At 39.8% G+C, this 19,979-nt stretch overlaps 1 long non-coding RNA gene across 2 annotated transcripts; it reads right to left on the bottom strand.

The window, feature by feature from the left end:
* Positions 1 to 11,742: 11,742 nt before the first annotated feature.
* LOC117328944 lies at positions 11,743 to 14,901 on the bottom strand. Of its 2 annotated transcripts, XR_004533083.1 has the most exons (3): positions 14,803 to 14,883; positions 13,165 to 14,752; positions 11,743 to 13,025 (listed from the first exon to the last, which is right to left on the bottom strand). It is a non-coding gene; the product is annotated as an uncharacterized LOC117328944 (long non-coding RNA). The 2 variants fall into 2 exon arrangements; XR_004533082.1 differs by having other exon boundaries at positions 13,165 to 14,901.
* Between the last annotated feature and the right edge of the window lie 5,078 nt (positions 14,902 to 19,979).

The raw sequence follows: 19,979 nt of genomic DNA, 5'->3' as shown, positions 1-19,979 counted from the left end.
ATTTCAATTATCAAAAGCACATTTCCTGGTATACATTGGACATGTAATTCAATAGAAAAAACTACTTCTACTACTGTTTTGCTTTTAGCAATACAATATCTGAGAAACCACATATGTAATTATTTTTTTCCTGGGAAAATTATGTTACAGGTAATTAGATGTGAAATTTACATGCATTTTGATTAAAACCTTAATATATGTTTATCATTTCCAAGATTATAGTAGGTATAAATATCCCTTTCAGTCATTAATGATTATGTTTTACTTGCCAGAGATTGGTCACTGCCATGCAGAAAGTTAATTCCCTCTTGTGAATGGTGATTTATATTTCTCTATTATCAATATACTGTAGCTAATTGTCAGTTTTGGGTAGAAACACATTTCCTTGATATGTGTTGAGTTTTGTACATTTGTATTTTTTTATAGTATTCTTAAGATATTTTTTTATTTTTGTATTTCGGAATTTGCATTATTATATTAAGAAAACAGAGAGAAATCATGGATTGCTTAATACTATCAACATAGTTGATTTGTTTAATCAGTATGATACAAAAACCATGCTATATATTGTTGTAAAGTGATATATTTTGCCATGTAATTGTCCAATGTAAACTTTTGAAAAGTCTTATATTTTTACGTTAAGTCCTCCTATATTCTTACAACTGCTGGTCTGCCTTGATAGGATTGTGAGATATTAAATATACATTCATCATTAATATGTGCTGTTACAAAAATTCACTCAACTATACCACCCCATTTTACAATTTGAGTTTTTCATAGAATGTTTTTCAAGCAAAAATGCAACTTCATTATATCAGTCACGAAAAAAGAATTTAAGAAAGTATGTTTAGGAAAGAATTTGAGTGTTTGGACAATGGAATGCACCTTTACTACAGAACTTCTCTTTTCATGTCCTACCTCAAACTCATAGGAATGAAATACAGTCAACCTATTTTTCTACTGTTTTAAGAATTATAAGCCATATGCATGTACATGTATTTGATTTAAAAAAAATACACATGATGATGTACTTATTCAAAGAAAAAGTGTTTTCCTTTGATAATTATGTAGGCAAACCTGTATATCTCATTTAGTTATTAACTCATACAAAGTATGGATCCTTGTTTCTTCTCACGTTTTTGTAAGTTAGATATTTATGAGAATTAAATTACAGTTACAGTAAGGTAAAGAATGCAGCTATTTCTTCTTTCTTGCATAGAAGACAAAGTAACAATTCATGCTTTCCTTCCTAACATCTACCAAGATACCCTTAGCAAGAAAAGATCCGTCTTTCATTTTGATAGTTTGCAGTCGTAAGTCTTTTGTAACAATATTGACAATGTATTTTCAAAAAAATGTTTAGTGATTCAAGGTTACATATTCATTGGAAAATTTGTATTAGTGAATTAATAAGTTTATCAGTTCTTTTGTTTTTCTAGCATTTGACATTGTTTTCTCTTTTTTTCCCCCTAAATGCCATAGTGTTGTTGCTATATCTTTAAACATTGGCAATATGATGTACACAATTCCTGTGATATCTGTAATGTTAAATGCTCGTAGATTTAATTCATTCCATTCATGGATCTGAATGACTTGTATTTCCTGTAGTATATTTTATAATATTGTATGTTTGTGTAATACTAACAAGAATACACAAGTACTGGTTAATATTTATTTTTCCATAGAAAAATAATTTTGTGACTACAATGGCAGTACATGTAGATTATAGTAATACTAACTTTTATCATTCAGTTGTTTCAATATGTGTATAGTTAGATTTATTGTTGGACATTTGTTTTATTAGCTCACCTGCCCGAAGGGCAAGTGAGCTTATGCCGTGGTGCGGCGTCCGTCGTCCGTCCGTCCGGCCGTCCGGCGTCAACTTTTTCATTTAAACAACGTCTTCTCAATAATCAAGAGGCCCAAGGACTTGATATTGGGCCTGTAGCATGCTGGGGTGAAGGGCTACCAAGTTTGTTCAAATGAATGACCTTGGCCTTCATTCAAGGTCACAGGGGTCAAATAGGCTATAATCTTCAAACAACTTCTTCTCAATAACCAAGAGGCCCAGGGACTTGATATTGGGCCTGTAGCATGCTGGGGTGAAGGGCTACAAAGTTTGTTCAAATAAATGACCTTGACCTTCATTGAAGGTCACAGGGGTCAAATAGGCTATAATCTTGAAACGACTTCTTCTCAATAACCAAGAGACCCAGGGACTTGATATTAGGCCTGTAGCATGCTGGGGTGAAGGGCTACCAAGTTTGTTCAAAGAAATCACCTTGACCTTCATTCAAGGTCACATGGGTCAAATAGGCTATAATCTTCAAATGACTTCTTCTCAATAACCAAGAGGCCCAGGGACTTGATATTGGGTCTGTAGCATGCTTGGCTAAAGGGCTACCAAGTTTGTTCAAATAAATGACCTTGACCTTCATTCAAGGTCACAGGGGTCAAATAGGCTATAATCTTCAAACGACTTCTTCTCAATAACCAAGAGGCCCAGGGATTTGATATTGGGCCTGTAGCATGCTGTGGTGAAGGGCTACCAAGTTTGTTCAAAGAAATCACCTTGACCTTCAATCAAGGTCACATGGGTCAAATAGGCTATAATCTTCAAACGACTTCTTCTCAATAACCAAGAGGCCCAGGGATTTGATATTGGGCCTGTAGCATGCTGTGGTGAAGGGCTACCAAGTTTGTTCAAATAAATGACCTTGACCTTCATTCAAGGTCACAGGGGTCAAATAGGCTTAAATCTTAAAACAACTTCTTCTCAATAACCAAGAGGCCCAGGGATTTGATATTGGGCCTGTATCATGCTGTGGTGAAGGGCTACCAAGTTTGTTCAAATAAATGACCTTGACCTTCATTCAAGGTCACAGGGGTCAAATAGGCTATAATCTTCAAACAACTTCTTCTCAATAACCAAGAGGCCCAGGGACTTGATATTGGGCCTATAGCATGCTTGGTTGAAGGGCTACAAAATTTGTTCAAAGAAATCACCTTGACCTTCATCCAAGGTCACATGAGTCAAATAGGCTTAAATCTTAAAACAACTTCTTCTCAATAACCAAGAGGCCCGAAACTTGATATTTGACCTGTAGCATGCTGGGATGAAGGGCTACCAAGTTTGTTAAAATGAATGACCTTGACCTTCATTCAAGGTCACATGGGTCAATTTGGCTAATATCTTCAAACAACTTCTTCTCAAACACCAAGAGGCTCAGGCACTTGAGGTTGGGCCTGTCTGTAGCATGCTGGGGTGTAGGGCTACCATGTGTGTTCAAATGAATGACATTGATCTACATTCAAGGTCACAGGGGTGAAATATTTTTAAATCTTGTGATAGCCAAGAGTCACCAAGACCCGATATTAGGCCAATAATATGCATTGAATAAATTGGTTATCAGCATAGTATCTGTAGAAATGACCTCAATCAACTGCAAATTTGCTGTAGAACCAGGTGAGCGATACAGGCCCATTGGGCCTCTTGTTTATTTAATTTTTTATTGATTAAGAATTAAATGAGCCATTCAAGATTAAGATATTAGAGATGGATTAGATACTGTTAAAATGAAATCCATACATCTATTGTAATAAATGGATTTAGCAGACACAGCTGCATTACTTACATATTATCATTTTTTTATCACATACAGTTCATCAGTAACTTGAAAAGTAACACAAATCTATAGCATGTTAAACAGTAACAATGGTTAATCCCAGTTTGTTCAAATATTGAAACAGGAAATGACAAAGTTTCCGGGACTTTTTAAGCGATTTCTAATTGGAACTATATTCAATCATTTTGATAGTTATGTGAATAGAAATTCATTGATCACAACTGCACAATTGAAGTATGTCAAGTGTACAAGTTTGTATCAAATCCACACCTTTTCTCACAAGAAGATGTCAATTTGATACAATCTGATACACATCTCACTTTACATAAGCTTCCCTGGTTATTTGTCCTATGAAGATGACAAAGTAAAGTCACTGAAACATTTTGAAAAAAAAACAATACTTGTTGTGATATCGGAATGCCTATTCACATACATACATGCAACCTGACGCAAATGTTTCTAAAAACATTTTAGCTATTTTTTCAAGAATTTATTTGTTTCAAATTTAAGGACACAAATAAAACTACTCTAGTTGTCTTATATATATAATTTTAGCTCTCCTGGTAGTAAAGATCAGTTAGCTGCTTATGCTCCGACGCAACGTCCGTCATCCGCCAAAGATTTATTTCAACCAATATTAGTCCTGAACGACTGATTGAATTTCAATCAAATTTGGTCTGAAATATTAAATTGGGTGAAGGAGATTGAGTGTTTTATGAATGGAGCGTGTTGTACTCTTGGGGCCAGAGGGGTAGGGTCCAATAGGGGAAGTAGAGGAATAGCTTTAAACCTTTCTTGCGTTAATTGAAATAAGATATTTTGACCAAATTAAAGTAATAGCATTGTAAAGGATTAGATCAGCTGCTTACCTTGACCTTCACTTAAAATGAAACCAGCAGGGACTATTTGAGCTGATAAGTATGACAATTTTAATTTCCCAATTGTTGTAGGTATAAAGGAAATTTTAACCAAACAATTGACAGCATCATTTAGCTAAAGAAACTGTAAAAACTGTATTTCCAGGTACTGATCCCAAAATGTGAAAATATTTGTAATGTTACTTAATAAGAGTGTTTATCCAGGTGAGTGATTCAGGCTCTCTGGGACTCGTGTTGTTGTTTCATTTTACAGGCCCTATGGGACTCATGTTGTTGTTTCATTTTACAGGCCCTTTGGTACTCATGTTGTTGTTTCATTTTACATAATTATAATGTTGTTTTGTAGATGAGTAGTTTATATCATTATGTAGGTGTATTAATAATATAATCTATATGATAGATTTGGTGTAAATCATTGCTATTTGATGGTTATTTTGTCATTGCTTGTGTTCAGTAGTTGTTAATTATCAAAGTCTGAACTTTATTGATATTTGTTTTTATTGTTTACATTCAGATAAATACTCAAAATTTTATTTTTAAAATATTTTTCGTTTTTTTTTTTCAATTACCGTACGTGTTATGATGTTAATCTTTATACTTGATGAATTTATTGTCTGTGTTCAGTATTTGTTAATTATATATCAAGTTGAATTATTAAATTGTAGTATTTAGTTTTTATTTTGTGAAGTTAAATCAATCTTCATATTTTGATTTTGTAATATTTTCTTTGTTTTTGACATATATTGTTTGTTAACACTGCTAAATGTTGCTTAGTGTGTCAAAATGGTGATCATAGTGTTACAAAGTGTTAACATAGATCTATGGCAATCTTTCAAGTTTTTTTATTCTTAATTGTATCTTTACATTTAAAATGTTCTGAAATGCAACGGCTGACTGCAAATTCTTGATTCACTGCGAAACTAGTTCAGATTATTTTTACATTATAAATTTGTAAATTTTGATTGGATATATATTAGTCAATGATATGTTAAATGTGTAGAACTAATACATGTGAAAACTTGTACAGTACTGTACTCTGTTAATGGCTGCGATACCTACAGGCATTTATTAAAACTGAACAAAACTTATACTGTTTCACATGAAATCATTTTAAAGTTTTTTCAAGAAATTGAAGTCAGACCACTGATTTTATTTGCATATTTCTCAGCAATATGTTCAATGGTGAAGTTCAGCATTTGTATAACTTTGATACTTTTGTACTTTAATATCCTTCTGAGTGTTAATGCTGATTATTAGGTCAGTGTTCTTACAATTAGCATGTAAGAATCAAGAAAATGAAATTAACCCCCAGACTGTCATACCTGGTAGTTATATCCTATAACCAGGTCTACCATAGACACCTGCCCCTTATGGTTCTGTGTTGATCAGCACAAACACCTGTCATTCAAGTCCTTCGTAGACATACAGCCTTCTAGTCCCTCTAAGACACAAATCCTTCTAATCCCTCATAGACCCGCAGCCTTCTAATCCCTCATAGACCCGCAGCCTTCTAATCCCTCATAGACCCGCAGCCTTCTAATCCCTCATAGACCCCCAGCATTTTAGTCCCTTGTAGACAAATATCCTTCTAGTCCCTCTAAGACACATATCCTCCTTATCCCTCATAGACCCCCAGCCTTTTAGTACTGCGTAGACAAATATCCTTTAAGTCCCTCTAAGACACAAATCCGTCTAATCACTCATAGACCCACAGCCTTCTAATCCCTCATAGACCCCCAGCCTTTTAGAACTGCATAGACAAATATCCTTTTAGTCCCTCTAAGACACGCACCCTTCATATTCCTCATAGACCTGCTTTCTAGTCCCTCCTAGACAAGTCCTTCTAGTCCCTCCTAGACACATGTCCTTCTAGTCCTTCATAGACACATGTCCTTCTAGTCCCTCAGAGACCCTCTCCTTCTAGTCCCTCAGAGACCCTCTCCTTCTAGTCCCTCAGAGACCCTCTCCTTCTAGTCCCTCAGAGACCCTCTCCTTCTATTCCTTCATAGACACATGTCCTTCTAGTCCCTCAGAGACCCTCTCCTTCTAGTCCTTCATAGACACATGTCCTTCTAGTCCCTCAGAGACCCTCTCCTTCTAGTCCTTCATAGACACATGTCCTTCTAGTCCCTCAGAGACCCTCTCCTTCTAGTCCCTCATAGACATATGTCCTTCTAGTCCCTCAGAGACCCTCTCCTTCTAGTCCCTCATAGACACATGTCCTTCTAGTCCCTCAGAGACCCTCTCCTTCTAGTCCCTCAGAGACCCTCTCCTTCTAGTCCCTCAGAGACCCTCTCCTTCTAGTCCTTCATAGACACATGTCCTTCTAGTCCCTCAGAGACCCTCTCCTTCTAGTCCCTCAGAGACCCTCTCCTTCTAGTCCTTCATAGACACATGTCCTTCTAGTCCCTCAGAGACCCTCTCCTTCTAGTCCCTCAGAGACCCTCTCCTTCTAGTCCCTCATAGACATATGTCCTTCTAGTCCTTCATAGACACATGTCCTTCTAGTCCCTCAGAGACCCTCTCCTTCTAGTCCCTCATAGACATATGTCCTTCTAGTCCCTCAGAGACCCTCTCCTTCTAGTCCCTCAGAGACCCTCTCCTTCTAGTCCCTCAGAGACCCTCTCCTTCTAGTCCTTCATAGACACATGTCCTTCTAGTCCCTCAGAGACCCTCTCCTTCTAGTCCCTCAGAGACCCTCTCCTTTTAGTCCCTCAGAGACCCTCTCCTTCTACTCCCTCATAGACACATGTCCTTCTAGTCCCTCAGAGACCCTCTCCTTCTAGTCCCTCATAGACACATGTCCTTCCAGTCCTTCATAGACACATGTCCTTCTAGTCTCTCAGAGACCCTCTCCTTCTACTCCCTCAGAGACCCTCTCCTTCTAGTCCCTCAGAGACCCTCTCCTTCTAGTCCCTCAGAGACCCTCTCCTTCTAGTCCTTCATAGACACATGTCCTTCTAGTCCCTCAGAGACCCTCTCCTTCTAGTCCCTCAGAGACCCTCTCCTTCTAGTCCTTCATAGACACATGTCCTTCTAGTCCCTCAGAGACCCTCTCCTTCTAGTCCTTCATAGACACATGTCCTTCTAGTCCCTCAGAGACCCTCTCCTTCTAGTCCCTCATAGACACATGTCCTTCCAGTCCTTCATAGACACATGTCCTTCCAGTCCTTCATAGACACATGTCCTTCTAGTCTCTCAGAGACCCTCTCCTTCTAGTCCTTCATAGACACATGTCCTTCTAGTCCCTCAGAGACCCTTTCCTTCTAGTCCCTCAGAGACCCTCTCCTTCTAGTCCTTCATAGACACATGTCCTTCTAGTCCCTCAGAGACCCTCTCCTTCTAGTCCCTCAGAGACCCTCTCCTTCTAGTCCCTCAGAGACCCTCTCCTTCTAGTCCTTCATAGACACATGTCCTTCTAGTCCCTCAGAGACCCTCTCCTTCTAGTCCCTCATAGACCCTCTCCTTCTAGTCCTTCATAGACACATGTCCTTCTAGTCCCTCATAGACACATGTCCTTCTAGTCCCTCAGAGACCCTCTCCTTCTAGTCCTTCATAGACACATGTCCTTCTAGTCCCTCAGAGACCCTCTCCTTCTAGTCCTTCATAGACACATGTCCTTCTAGTCCCTCAGAGACCCTCTCCTTCTAGTCCCTCAGAGACCCTCTCCTTCTAGTCCTTCATAGACACATGTCCTTCTAGTCCCTCAGAGACCCTCTCCTTCTAGTACCTCATAGACACATGTCCTTCTAGTCCCTCAGAGACCCTTTCCTTCTACTCCCTCAGAGACCCTCTCCTTCTAGTCCCTCATAGACACATGTCCTTCTAGTCCTTCAGAGACCCTCTCCTTCTAGTCCCTCATAGACACATGTCCTTCTAGTCCCTCAGAGACCCTCTCCTTCTAGTCCCTCAGAGACCCTCTCCTTCTAGTCCCTCAGAGACCCTCTCCTTCTAGTCCCTCAGAGACCCTCTCCTTCTAGTCCCTCAGAGACCCTCTCCTTCTAGTCCCTCAGAGACCCTCTCCTTCTAGTCCTTCATAGACACATGTCCTTCTAGTCCCTCAGAGACCCTCTCCTTCTAGTCCCTCAGAGACCCTCTCCTTCTAGTCCCTCAGAGACACATGTCCTTCTAGTCCTCATAGACACATGTCCTTCTAGTCCCTCAGAGACATATGTCCTTCTACTCCCTCATAGACACATGTCCTTCTACTCCCTCATAGACACATGTCCTTCTAGTCCCTCAGAGACCCTCTCCTTCTAGTCCCTCAGAGACCCTCTCCTTCTAGTCCCTCAGAGACCCTCTCCTTCTAGTCCCTCAGAGACCCTCTCCTTCTAGTCCCTCAGAGACCCTCTCCTTCTAGTCCCTCAGAGACCCCCTCCTTCTAGTCCCTCAGAGACCCTCTCCTTCTAGTCCTCAGAGACCCTCTCCTTCTAGTCCCTCAGAGGACCCTCTCCTTCTAGTCCCTCAGAGACCCTCTCCTTCTAGTCCTTCATAGACACATGTCCTTCTAGTCCCTCAGAGACCCTCTCCTTCTAGTCCCTCAGAGACCCTCTCCTTCTAGTCCTTCATAGACACATGTCCTTCTAGTCCTTCATAGACACATGTCCTTCTAGTCCCTCAGAGACCCTTTCCTTCTAGTCCTTCATAGACACATGTCCTTCTAGTCCTTCATAGACACATGTCCTTCTAGTCCCTCAGAGACCCTTTCCTTCTACTCCCTCAGAGACCCTCTCCTTCTAGTCCCTCATAGACACATGTCCTTCTAGTCCTTCAGAGACCCTCTCCTTCTAGTCCCTCATAGACACATGTCCTTCTAGTCCCTCAGAGACCCTCTCCTTCTAGTCCCTCAGAGACCCTCTCCTTCTAGTCCCTCAGAGACCCTCTCCTTCTAGTCCCTCAGAGACCCTCTCCTTCTAGTCCCTCAGAGACCCTCTCCTTCTAGTCCTTCATAGACACATGTCCTTCTAGTCCCTCAGAGACCCTCTCCTTCTAGTCCCTCAGAGACCCTCTCCTTCTAGTCCTTCATAGACACATGCCTTCTAGTCCTTCATAGACACATGTCCTTCTAGTCCCTCAGAGACCCTTTCCTTCTAGTCCTTCATAGACACATGTCCTTCTAGTCCTTCATAGACACATGTCCTTCTAGTCCCTCAGAGACCCTCTCCTTCTAGTCCCTCAGAGACCCTCTCCTTCTAGTCCCTCAGAGACCCTCTCCTTCTAGTCCCTCAGAGACCCTCTCCTTCTAGTCCCTCAGAGACCCTCTCCTTCTAGTCCCTCAGAGACCCTCTCCTTCTAGTCCCTCAGAGACCCTCTCCTTCTAGTCCCTCAGAGACCCTCTCCTTCTACTCCCTCAGAGACCCTCTCCTTCTAGTCCCTCAGAGACCCTCTCCTTCTAGTCCCTCAGAGACCCTCTCCTTCTAGTCCTTCATAGACACATGTCCTTCTAGTCCCTCAGAGACCCTCTCCTTCTAGTCCCTCAGAGACCCTCTCCTTCTAGTCCTTCATAGACACATGTCCTTCTAGTCCTTCATAGACACATGTCCTTCTAGTCCCTCAGAGACCCTTTCCTTCTAGTCCTTCATAGACACATGTCCTTCTAGTCCTTCATAGACACATGTCCTTCTAGTCCCTCAGAGACCCTCTCCTTCTAGTCCCTCAGAGACCCTCTCCTTCTAGTCCCTCAGAGACCCTCTCCTTCTAGTCCCTCAGAGACCCTCTCCTTCTAGTCCCTCAGAGACCCTCTCCTTCTAGTCCCTCAGAGACCCTCTCCTTCTAGTCCCTCAGAGACCCTCTCCTTCTACTCCCTCAGAGACCCTCTCCTTCTAGTCCCTCAGAGACCCTCTCCTTCTAGTCCCTCAGAGACCCTCTCCTTCTAGTCCCTCAGAGACCCTCTCCTTCTACTCCCTCAGAGACCCTCTCCTTCTAGTCCCTCAGAGACCCTCTCCTTCTAGTCCCTCAGAGGCCCTCTCCTTCTAGTCCTTCATAGACACATGTCCTTCTAGTCCCTCATAGACACATGTCCTTCTAGTCCCTCAGAGACCCTCTCCTTCTAGTCCCTCAGAGACCCTCTCCTTCTAGTCCCTCATAGACACATGTCCTTCTAGTCCCTCATAGACACGTTCTTCTAGTCCACATAGTCCCTCATAGACCCTCTTCTTCTAGACCCTCATAGATAAATGTCCTTCTAGACCCTCCTAGACACAAACGCTTGTTTTTACGGACATATCCAACATGATATAATTGTATTGTTGCCATGACAACATGTACTTTTTGAGAACGTGAAAAGTGTATGTGAAATAAAAAATCTCGCCCCGGTAAAAATGTGGATATCCCTGTCCAGGGTAAGAGAGAATTATGTTTTTATCATTGTAAGGAAAGACCCATGACATGAATATGATGTCACAATAATAGTTTGTCAATGTGACATCACTGTAATGTTTCTGTGATGTCATACAATTGTTGTGATTGGGATTGATTTTTTTTTCAATCGATGTTTATTGCAACTTGAATTGCTAAGTATGTGACAAAAATAATTAAAACATGGGTCAGTTCCATTGACAAGGATATCTCATTGTGTAAGAGTTTGACTGGCATGCACTTGGCAAGCTTTGTGCTGACCAGCCAAACTCTAACACTTGGGTTGAGATATCCCCGTCCACAGAACAGACATATATGAAATTCCATTAGACTCTCTTTATATCATCATTAAGTCAGATCCCTCCAAGATTCTTACCTGGTACTTTTTACTGGTCTGTTCCAATGTATTTAAGTCTATCTTGGATAATTGTCCTTTCCTATATATCTACTCTGCCTTAGTCAGGACACCAATCCTTTCACCAGTCTTTTTCAGCATAGTTTGGTTTCTTATGGAAACCCATTATCTGACATGATAGTTCTTTGTACCAACATACCCAGTTACGAGGTCCCTCATAGACACCTTTCCTTTTTCAGTTGTCCAATGATATAATCCTGTCCACTATGAACCCTCTAGTGACATAATCAGACAACCATGTAGACACCTATGTCCTATCCTTTTACAGTCCTCTAGTGACATAGTCAGACCACCTTTTGGACACCTGTACTTTTACAGTCCTCTAGTGACATAGTCAGACCACCTTGTAGACACCTGTACTTTTACAGTCCTCTACTGACATAATCAGGCCACCTTGTAGACACCTGTACTTTTACTGTCCTCTAGTGACATAGTCAGGCCACCTTGTAGACACCTGTACTTTTACAGTCCTCTAGTGACATAGTCAGACCACCTTGTAAACACCTGTACTTTTACTGTCCTCTAGTGACATAGTCAGGCCACCTTGTAGACACCTGTACTTTTAGTCCTCTAGTGACATAGTCAGGCCACCATGTAGACACCTGTACTTTTACAGTCCTCTAGTGACATAGTCAGGCCACCATGTAGACACCTGTACTTTTACAGTCCTCTAGTGACATAGTCAGGCCACCTTGTAGACACCTGTACTTTTACAGTCCTCTAGTGACATAGTCAGGCCACCTTGTAGACACCTGTACTTTTACAGTCCTCTAGTGACATAGTCAGGCCACCTTGTAGACACCTGTACTTTTACAGTCCTCTAGTGACATAGTCAGGCCACCTTGTAGACACCTGTACTTTACAGTCCTCTAGTGACATAGTCAGGCCACCTTGTAGACACCTGTACTTTTACAGTCCTCTAGTGACATAGTCAGACCACCTTGTAGACACCTGTACTTTTACAGTCCTCTAGTGACATAGTCAGGCCACCTTGTAGACACCTGTACTTTTACAGTCCTCTAGTGACATAGTCAGGCCACCTTGTAGACACCTGTACTTTTACAGTCCTCTAGTGACATAGTCAGGCCACCTTGTAGACACCTGTACTTTTACAGTCCTCTAGTGACATCATCAGGCCACCTTGTAGACACCTGTACTTTTACAGTCCTCTAGTGACATAGTCAGACCACCTTGTAGACACCTGTACTTTTACAGTCTTCTAGTGACATAGTCAGACCACCTTGTAGACACCTGTACTTTTACAGTCTTCTAGTGACATAGTCAGACCACCTTGTAGACACCTGTACTTTTACAGTCCTCTAGTGACATAATCAGACCACCATGTAGACACCTGTACCTTTAGTCCTCTAGTGACATAGTCAGGCCACCTTGTAGACACCTGTACTTTTACAGTCCTCTAGTGACATAATCAGACCACCTTGTAGACACCTGTACCTTTAGTCCTCTAGTGACATCATCAGGCCACCTTGTAGACACCTGTACCTTTAGTCCTCTAGTGACATAATCAGACCACCTTGTAGACACCTGTACTTTTACAGTCTTCTAGTGACATAGTCAGACCACCTTGTAGACACCTGTACTTTTACAGTCCTCTAGTGACATAATCAGACCACCTTGTAGACACCTGTACTTTTAGTCCTCTAGTGACATAGTCAGACCACCTTGTAGACACCTGTACTTTTACAGTCCTCTAGTGACATAATCAGACCACCATGTAGACACCTGTACCTTTAGTCCTCTAGTGACCTAGTCAGGCCACCTTGTAGACACCTGTACTTTTACAGTCCTCTACTGACTAGTCAGGCCACCTTGTAGACACCTGTACTTTTACAGACCTCTAGTGACATAATCAGACCACCTTGTAGACACCTGTACTTTTACAGTCCTCTAGTGACATAGTCAGGCCACCATGTAGACACCTGTACCTTTAGTCCTCTAGTGACATAATCAGACCACCTTGTAGACACCTGTACTTTTACAGTCCTCTAGTGACAAAGTCAGGCCACCTTGTAGACACCTGTACTTTTAGTCCTCTAGTGACATAATCAGGCCACCTTGTAGACACCTGTACTTTTACAGTCCTCTAGTGACAAAGTCAGGCCACCTTGTAGACACCTGTACTTTTACAGTCCTCTAGTGACATAGTCAGGCCATCTTGTAGACACCTGTACTTTTAGTCCTCTAGTGACATAATCAGGCCACCTTGTAGACACCTGTACTTTTACAGTCCTCTAGTGACAAAGTCAGGCCACCTTGTAGACACCTGTACTTTTACTGTCCTCTAGTGACAAAGTCAGGCCACCTTGTAGACACCTGTACTTTTACAGTCCTCTAGTGACATAGTCAGGCCACCTTGTAGACACCTGTACTTTTAGTCCTCTAGTGACATAATCAGGCCACCTTGTAGACACCTGTACTTTTACAGTCCTCTAGTGACAAAGTCAGGCCACCATGTAGACACCTGTACTGTTACAGTCCTCTAGTGACATAGTCAGGCCACCATGTAGACACCTGTACTTTTACAGTCCTCTAGTGACATAGTCAGGCCACCTTGTAGACACCTGTACTTTTAGTCCTCTAGTGACAAAGTCAGGCCACCATGTAAACACCTGTACTTTTACAGTCCTCTAGTGACAAAGTCAGGCCACCATGTAGACACCTGTACTTTTACAGTCCTCTAGTGACAAAGTCAGGCCACCTTGTAGACACCTGTACTTTTAGTCCTCTAGTGACAAAGTCAGGCCACCATGTAAACACCTGTACTTTTACAGTCCTCTAGTGACAAAGTCAGGCCACCATGTAGACACCTGTACTGTTACAGTCCTCTAGTGACATAGTCAGGCCACCATGTAGACACCTGTACTGTTACAGTCCTCTAGTGACATAGTCAGGCCACCATGTAGACACCTGTACTTTTACAGTCCTCTACTGACATAGTCAGGCCACCATGTAGACACCTGTACTGTTACAGTCCTCTAGTGACATAGTCAGGCCACCATGTAGACACCTGTACTGTTACAGTCCTCTAGTGACATAGTCAGGCCACCATGTAGACACCTGTACTTTTAGTCCTCTAGTGACAAAGTCAGGCCACCATGTAAACACCTGTACTTTTACAGTCCTCTAGTGACAAAGTCAGGCCACCATGTAGACACCTGTACTGTTACAGTCCTCTAGTGACATAGTCAGGCCACCATGTAGACACCTGTACTGTTACAGTCCTCTAGTGACATAGTCAGGCCACCATGTAGACACCTGTACTGTTACAGTCCTCTAGTGACATAGTCAGGCCACCATGTAGACACCTGTACTGTTACAGTCCTCTAGTGACATAGTCAGGCCACCATGTAGACACCTGTACTTTTACAGTCCTCTAGTGACATAGTCAGGCCACCATGTAGACACCTGTACTTTTACAGTCCTCTACTGACATAGTCAGGCCACCTTGTAGACACCTGTACTTTTACAGTCCTCTACTGACATAGTCAGGCCACCTTGTAGACACCTGTCTTGTTACAGTGTCTTCATTATACTCTATTCTAGGATATCAATTGTTAACTTATATTTTTATCTTGTTTTCTTTTGAGATGGAATATATTGTATTAAAAGACAGGTTTTACATTCTGTTTCATTGTGTTTTTTCTTATAGATCAGTGTCCATGGCAGACACACCAGACATCCTAACACATTACTGGTTATTAATAACAGAATGTTCATTTTTAAGTCATGAAGTCTGGCAGCTCTCAGTTAAAATAATCTGACACAATTCCATGTGACTTTGAAAGTGGATAAAGATGATTCATTCGAACAAACTTGCTAACCATACAACTGAGCATGAACCATTTTAGGCTAAATGATTCCTAAAAAGATGAACTTTGATCTTGCTCATGGTGTAAAATATAAAAAAAAATCTCTCAAATACAGTTTTGAATTAGATGCAATCTGCAATCATTTATATAATCCAAGTCACTGTTGCCATGGCATTCTATCCATGGGTGAATAAATTAAGTTGAGTTCACTCATTCGATCAGCTCTGATAATATAATAGTAGGTCAGCATCATAAGGCATTCTATCAGCCGTAGTCATTCACAGATCTAAATGTATATATAACCACTGACATTGAGGTCATAAGTAATAGATATTATCCATGAAGACCTAGGTTATTCATTTAAACACATTTTACCAGTACTGCCCTTCATTCAGGCTACATGCAGGTTTAATTACAAGATACCAAAAAAGTGATAGCCCTTCGGCTCAGGATATCTTATCAAGTATGGTAAAGCATTATACAGACCTGGGTTAATTTCTGATTAGTTCATGATTCATATATGTACAGCAATGTTTGTACTTATTCTCAACATGGAATTAACATCTACCATGATGGTGATTGATGTTGAGTCAGTCATATAAAATTTGAACAAGCTTTGCCGTAAGCTTTCTCTTCGCAAGTCCAGTTACATTTACTTTATTCTAAGAACTGGGTGCATATTGTCCATTTTTGAATTTGGAGTTAATACCTTCAACTAAATTAAAAGTGGGACAGAAAAATTCATCATTGATTACATACATATGTTTCTTTGTATACGATAATTGGTAATATCTCAAATAGTGCTAACATTTTTACTTTTATATAAAAATTCAATTCCATCTCTCCATGAGATAATCACATGATAAGAATTGTCATAACAAAGTATATATTCCACGAGATATTGTCATAATAACAGAGTATATACCAGTATGTCCTAGATTCTGTCAGGGCCAACTCTTGACAAATAGAGTGCAAATCTATCGCCCCCTCCGCGCAGAACCAGTTGTCAACTAACTTGGACAGACAACTGTAACAAACACTGGAAAATAGATGTTGTTGACCAATGACTAAAATAAATCCACAAACACATTTTCGTTTGATAAAATTTAATTTTGTAAATGTCTGTTTTAAATACAAGGATATTTGTAATGTAGACAATAGGGACACAGTTCCTGTCTATGCTCAGTATCACCCAAACCTACCATTAATCAGGTGACCTAACAAATTAGGTGTCACTGTTTTGATCACAATTGTAATTCAGATTTAAGTTTATTTTTAATGCAGTTCATTTTTTTCTGATTACAGATTATTTCAATCACAGGTGCATAGTAACATGAAAACAAAATTTTCAAAGAAAAATTTTAAGGGCAATTAAATATACCGCAATCTATATCCAGAGTTTTTATACTGGAATGAATTACAAAAATGAACACAATTTCATGTCTGTCCTGCTTTTTCATTGTAGAAGTTTCAAGCAAATTCCAAAATCCACTACTTTGTATTTTTTACTAAAAGACATCCACTTGATAGTATGGAACCCCTGTACATGTTATATACATGTAGCAATTGTTCTGTTGGAAAAAAACTTGGCAAATTGCAAAATCACTTATTCTTCAATTTCACCTATAATACAGACATTTTTATCCCAAAATCACTCTGAAAAGTACCGAAATATGACATTTCTTTTCCCCAAATCACTCTGAAAAGTGACATGATAATACATCCAATATATAATTTCACTATAAACTAATTTGTAAGTCGGTGTGAGAAGCAATGACAATTTTATTTCAACTTCTGAAAATCTACCAAGGTAAGTTTTAACCCAAAAACACACCAAAAAATAAAAATTCACAAAATCTACAGTGTGTTGAGATTCCATACAACAATGCAAATATCCAAGTTTAGTTGGAATATCATTGATACTGAACTAAACAATTTCCAGAGTTACTGAATCATTAGTTCTGGATATTCTGTAAATGAAGGGTGTGTTGAGATGTCCACTGTGTGACCTAACTACATTTTTATACAGTTTGGTTAAAGTTAGACTGGAACTGTTTTGACCTACGAATCTAAATGCAAAACTTTATGTGAAATGATGACGCTGTCATAAAACGAACACCAAAGTCTCACTTCGCGACTTCGTCACAGGCGAGACAGTAAATCAACTGAAGCAGGGAAACCGAATATCTTTAATTTGATGACTGGCCTAGAAATATTCTAAATTCTTTATAATCTGTACATTAATAAGGCTCTACCGACTGGTCAAAAGCATTTGATATATTTATTTCTGAGCTTGTTAACATTTGTTTTCATGTCAGAAGTTATAACGTAAAATAGGTAAAATGATCCAAAACAACTAACACAAGATAATGGCAAACAATGTCGTCCATTGACATTAAAATCTGAACATATACCGGGATCACTTTAGTGATGAAAAATATCATGTTAATAGCTATTAATCCCTCTAATTGGTAAAAACAGAAATACTCTTACTGAAGGGTAAATCTTTGTATTGGTTGCATTCACAATTTCAGGCAATATTAATACAACAATGACTGATGTCAATCAATGTATGAACTTCATCAATCATAGAAATAAACAAATCTGAATCTCAATAACTGATATCGTGTAAACTTTATTTTCAATGTAGATTTCCCCTTGACATTGAAAACCAGCCCTGATCACATGATATAAACATATTGCGGAAATGATACGACACAACATAAACTCATGAATACAATATATGTCAACTGAGCAGACAGTACATACTAAATTGGAATTATCAAATAGAGAGCACAGAATATGATGGCATATCTTCATTCTTCTTCTAAATACATTAACAAAATATAAAATTCTGATCTCGGATGTATGACTATGTTAAAGCCAAAGTGACAGTAACTGCCTACAGATCATATCTTGGAATTCACAAACATGCATACATACCAACAGCAGTTTCAGGTAAGTAGGTTTTCAAGTACTTCTATTAATATAAAACCTACAAGTACTTCTATTAATATAAGAACCTACTAATTTATTTCTAAAATTTTGGCATAAATCTCTCCTCCTAAATAAAAATAAAAACTATTATGACATGTTCCTGTTATGCCTTTAGTAAAGAAACACTTTTTTTAACAAAATTTGTTTGGTAATATCTCTACATAATTTATCTAATATTCCTTCAATATATTCCCTTCTATCTATCCAAATTGAAATAAAACTGCTGCCATGAACACTTTCACAAAGCCATATAATCCAATAACAACAATAAATCATATCACCTAGCATGCAAATACATCAGGTACAGCATGTTGTCAAAGCTCGCAAAGATGACGAGTAAAGACCATGAGTCATTCAGCTCACAAAGATGACAAGTAAAGAACACCACTTGTTGCTCAGCGACAACCATCGAATCTCAATTGTTGGCTCACCTCGCAAAGATGACAAATGAAGATCGTCATGTGTCACTCAGCTCACAAATATGACAAGTAAACAACGCCACACCTGTAACTCGCCTCACAAATATGATATGTAAAGATTGCCATGTGTCACTCAGCTCCCAAGAACACCACTTGTTGCTCAGTGATAACCACCGAGTTCCGATTTTTGTCTTAGCACGCAAAGATGACAACTGCAGTCCAACTTGTCACTATGCTCGCAAAGATGACAACCACATTGTCGCTCTGCTCGCAAAGATGACAACCACAGTCCCACTTGTTGCTCTGCTCACAAAGATGACAACCACAGTCCAACTTGTCGCTCTGCTCACAAAGATGACAACCACATCATCACTCTGCTCACAAAGATGACAACCACATCATCACTCTGCTCACAAAGATGACAACCACAGTCCAACTTGTCGCTCTGTTCACAAAGATGACAACCACATCATCACTCTGCTCACAAAGATGACAACCACAGTCCAACTTGTCGCTCTGTTCACAAAGATGACAACCACATTGTCACTCTGCTCACAAAGATGACAACCACAGTCCAACTTGTCGCTCTATTCACAAAGATGACAACCACATTGTCACTCTGCTCACAAAGATGACAACCACAGTCCAACTTGTCGCTTTATTCACAAAGATGACAACCACATTGTCACTCTGTTCACAAAGATGACAAGTACAGTCCAGCTTGTCGCTCTGTTCACAAAGATGACATGTACAGTCCAACTTGTCACTCTGTTCACAAAGATGACAAGTACAGAGTCCCACTTGCTACCATTTAGGTTGATCAGGTATAAAACATTGCTTGCTTTCTCTTACATGTAACTTACAAACATACATCATATAGCATGACAAAACAAGATTCATATTATTCAGCTTACTAAGGTGGTCAAGTATGGTACAATGAAAGCACTTGACCTTATTCAAATTGCAAATATGACATTGTCTCCAGCTTTATAAATGCTAGGAGGTAATTGTGAATTCTGTTTTCTCATTCTAATATTAGTAATATTAGCACTATATGGGCACTAATCAATGCAGTTATTTTGATATTCCTTGTTTCCTGAAAAATCCTTTCAATATGCATGGACCAGCAAATTAAAATCTACAGCAAACAAGCAAATATATATATACCTTCAGGAGGGCCACTGTAGCTATATATAGAACGGATAATCACACTAAATATATATACCTTCAGGAGGGCTACTGTAACTATATATAGAACGGATAATCACACTAAATATATATACCTTCAGGAGGGCCACTGTAGCTATATATAGAACGGATAATCACACTAAATATATATACCTTCAGGAGGGCCACTGTAGCTATATATAGAGCTGATAATCACTAAATATATATACCTTCAGGAGGGCCACTGTAGCTATATATAGAACGGATAATCACACTAAATATATATACCT

Source organism: Pecten maximus, chromosome 6, assembly GCF_902652985.1.
Source record: "Pecten maximus chromosome 6, xPecMax1.1, whole genome shotgun sequence".
Lineage (NCBI taxonomy): Eukaryota > Metazoa > Mollusca > Bivalvia > Pectinida > Pectinidae > Pecten > Pecten maximus.
The sequence above is the reverse complement of the archived record's forward strand: the minus strand, read 5'-3'. Positions and strand labels throughout refer to the sequence as shown.